A 4,108-nucleotide genomic window follows, 5' to 3' on the forward strand; every position below is an offset into this window, starting at 1 on the left:
TCGATCCCAGGAGCCCGGGATCACGACCTGAGCCGAAGGCAGACGCTTAACCGACTGAGCCACCCAGGCGCCCCTCTGCTACGAACTCTTTAAGCACTATGAGCAAGTCCCTTCCTCTGCCCAGGCCTCAGTTTCCTCTTCTGTGAAGCAAGGGGGACTTCAGGGATTCTGCTAGCTCTGAACTCCTTTATGTCTTGTGTCCCCTCTGTTACAACACAAAGCATGCAGGGAAAGTCCCATCAAACCTCAAATACCTCAGCGCGAATGTGTTTCTGTTGATCCCATTGTTTTTCGTGGATGGGGCTGAAGCAATCACTTGGGGCCTGAAGCCTCCTGGACTGGTCACAAAGTAGAGCCGAGAGAAGAGGGAGCCGTCAGGAGAAGGAAGGACTGTGGTGGAGACACCCTCACGGCCCAGGCACCGTCCATCTCCACGCAAGCTTCATAGAGAGGCCTGCCTGAGGAAATGCAACCGCTCGCAGGGCGAAGGTTAACCCACCCAGCTTCCCCAAACTGGGCCAAACTGGGGGGGCCTGGGCATTCCCAGAGGCGGCCACTCGAAGAACACTGGCGCCCAAGTGCTCATCACTCATCAGATTCACCACCTAAGCGGGGCCCCTCCCAATATTCCCACAGTGGGGAACCCTCCCAGGCTCTAGGCTAAGGTTGGTGGCTTTTCTTGAGGTGCTGATTGGGACACTGCTCTGGACGGCATCCAGCTTGCCAGGTGTCTGGTTGGAGGCGATCAGAGGAGCCCTGACAGGGCAGACCCTGTCTGTGGTTTGGGGTTCCTTGCTGGAAAGGCTGATAAACTCCCTGTGAAGACTGCTGCATTTGCACTTCGGGTTGATTGTGGATCAAAGGGCAGTGAGTGTGCCTTTCCTCGTGTGTTTCTGTTAGTACACACGATCCTAAATGCCCGTCTTTTGCCTTGAGGGTTAGGCCATGGACGGAGCTCAGCTCTGTGAATCTGAGGAGATGAGCATTGGGAGCACAGAGGTGCCATGTTTGTCATTCCCATCACCAAACAGAAAGGACACTGGGGTCTTGTTTTTCCCCAGCTGCTTCTCCACCCATCCTCACCTGCCTCGCCTTTCTCTGCGGATGCCCCTGCCCTTCCCCTGCTCACCTTTGTTTAGTGCTTGGAAAGAGAAGAATCAGGGGGCAGGGTAGGTTGGCACAGAAATTCTGGAAGGGCTGGGGCACACGCAGTGCTAGGTCAGTGGCCAAGTGAGTCTTTCAAGGGCAGGGGGGAGGGGGTCGCGGAAAATTCATGTGGAAGCCCCTTGGTGGCGTGATACATACGGAGGCCGGGATCACTGGCAGCCAGTTCTGGATCTTTGCGCTGCCCCATCTTTATTCATGTATTAGCTGGATGACCTTGACCTCATGGGACTCGGATAAAATTACCTAGGTGAAAGTACTTTATAAAAGCAATACAAATGTTTGGTTTTATTGCATGACTCTATTTGAGAACATAGTGAAAGTTTCCACGCTACAAAGTATGTCACCTACCCACCCACCCATGTAACCAGACCCCACCCTGGTCAGGACTTGTGCTAATGCCTGTTGATCCATATTGAGAAATTATTCCTTGCTTAGCAGTGTCCTGCTCTAAATTCCTCTTTTAAAATGCACACCCCAACCCCCAGGACACACCTCCTCAAGGATGGCCCCTTAAGTGCCTCGGATCTCAGTGTGAAAGAGTTTTTTGGATCTTTCCTCTCTGATTATAGCCAGGATGAAACCACAGGAGATCTGTGGGCAGAGCGTTCAGAAAACAGAGGTGAAAATAACCTGCTGTCCTTATGTTTAACCCCCACTGATTCGTTTTCAAATAAGTCATTATTTTTATCTAAGTATTATATGCTGATTTACAATGATACATTGCTGTGTCTAAACAGCTTACACTACAAAAAAAAAAAAAAAAAAAGCAAGACCTCTGTCTCCTTGTCCTCCCTCCCCACCACCTGGATTACCTCACTTTCAATTTTTTGACTCTTTTTTTCTGATATTTACTTCCCTATCGTTAAATAACACACATGCATTGTTGTCGTTTGATTCATTATCATTAATCTGTTGGAGTCTCACTATGGTAGAGGAAGATTCAGTTTCCTTACAAATCCCCTCCCCCCTCTATTCTCCCAATAGCTGTATCATAATCCAAAATTTGCCTCATTACGGTTACACAAATAGCATTCACCAATGAGCCAAGATATATACTATGATCACATCCTCCTTCCTTGTACAATTTCTGTTCTTTCAGTAGTTAATGATTACAGTCCCCCTTTGCATAGTTTATCTGGACCTGTAGCACTCTGAGCTTGAGCTTGCTGAACAGCCGTCATCCTGGGAATTCCCGTCACCTCTCCCCTGGATAGAATCCCTGTTTTGTGAATCTCTTTCTTGGTTTACGTCCTTGTTTTGGTTGAGTATCACCTCCTGAGTAAGGGTGCATTATAGGTCACATTTTGAGACTTTGCTGAGGGAAGAAGTCTTGGTTGAAAATAATCATTTGCTCAGAATATTGAAGGCATTACTCCATTGTGTATAATCTTGATGTTGAGAAGCCCACTACTTTGTATGTGACTTATTTTATTTTTCTCTCAGGAAGTGTTCAGGTTCTTCTCTTTATTCCTAGTGTTCTGGAATCTCACAATGTTCTCGTGCCAAGTTCTAGGTAGGCCCTTTAAATCTGAAAACTCGTGTCCTTTGGAGCTGGGAAAACAATTTTGCATCAGTTCATTGATAATTTTCTCCCACTATTTTCAGTTTTCTTTCTGGAAATTCTTTTAAAGTTTTCTTTTTAAAAAAAAAAACTTTTATTTTTGAAAGAGAGAGGGAGCATGTGCATGCAAGCGCTTATGCACGCACGAGCAAGGGAGGGGCAGAGGGAGAGGGAGAGAGAATCTTAAGCAGGCTCCACGCTCAGCGAGGAGCCCAAGGCAGGGCGCGTACTCTCTGAGATCCTGACCTGAGCAGAAATCAAGAGTCAGACACTCGACGGCCTGAGCCACTCAGGCGCCCCACTTTCTGGAAATTCTTATTAGTTTGATGATGGATGGGTTGGATTGTTCTACTTTTCTTTATTTCCACATTGTCCACCAGGATGTAAGCTACATAAATACGGGATTTTTGTCAGTTTGTTGTTGTTGTTGTTGATGATGATGATGTAATGATATATTCCAAGAGCCTAGAACAGTATCTGGCACATAGTAAGCACTCAAGCAATTTCGATGAATGAAATGAAATCTTTTTGTTCAACTTTCTGTGTGATTTCCTCAACTTCATCTTCAAACCCGTTCATTAACTTTTTTATATCATATTTTTAATTTTCAAAAGCTCATTCTTTGATAATCTTTCTTTTATATAATCATGTTCCTGTTTTAGTGATAAAATATCTCTTATTTCTTTGAGGATACAAATTACTGTTTCACGGACATTTTCTTCCACTCTCTAAAATGTTTCAATCCCCTTTCTCTTTGTGTTGGTCTCTCTCTTTCAAGTTGAAGCTTTCTTCCCAATGACTGGTGACCTTTGCCTAGCCATTCCTCTTTAAGAGTGAAGAATTAAAAAAACACACTAGAATTTGTGCTGCATAAGTGGGGCTTAGTAGCGTGTGAGCAGAACTTCATGCCTGCAATTTCTAAGTGTTTCTAGAGTCCTCTAAGCTTGTTGATATTCCTCCCTAACCCTTAAGTCTCCTTTTAGCATTTATTTGTATCTCCAGCCACTGTTGCCACCACACTGTTCCTAAGTCTACTGAGTCCATAATTATTGGCTGTCATTCCATTTTCCTCTAAAACAATGCTTATGGCTGGGGTACCTGGGTGGCTCAGTCGGTTGAGCCTCTCACTCTCGATTTCGGCTCAGGTCACGATCTCGGAGTTGTGGGATCCAGCCCCGTGTCGGGCTCCATGCTCAGTGGGGAGTCTGCTTGAGATTCTTTCTCGCTCTCTAAAAATAGATAAATAAATCTTTACAATAAATAAATAAAAATGCATTAGTTCCAGGTGTACAAATAATGATTCAACTTCTCTATATGTGATGCTGTGCTCACATATAGAGCATGTTGTGCTCTACTCTACCATCTCTAACCCTACAACGG

The sequence above is a fragment of the Neomonachus schauinslandi genome, chromosome X (genome assembly GCF_002201575.2).
Source record: "Neomonachus schauinslandi chromosome X, ASM220157v2, whole genome shotgun sequence".
NCBI classification, from domain to species: Eukaryota; Metazoa; Chordata; class Mammalia; order Carnivora; family Phocidae; genus Neomonachus; species Neomonachus schauinslandi.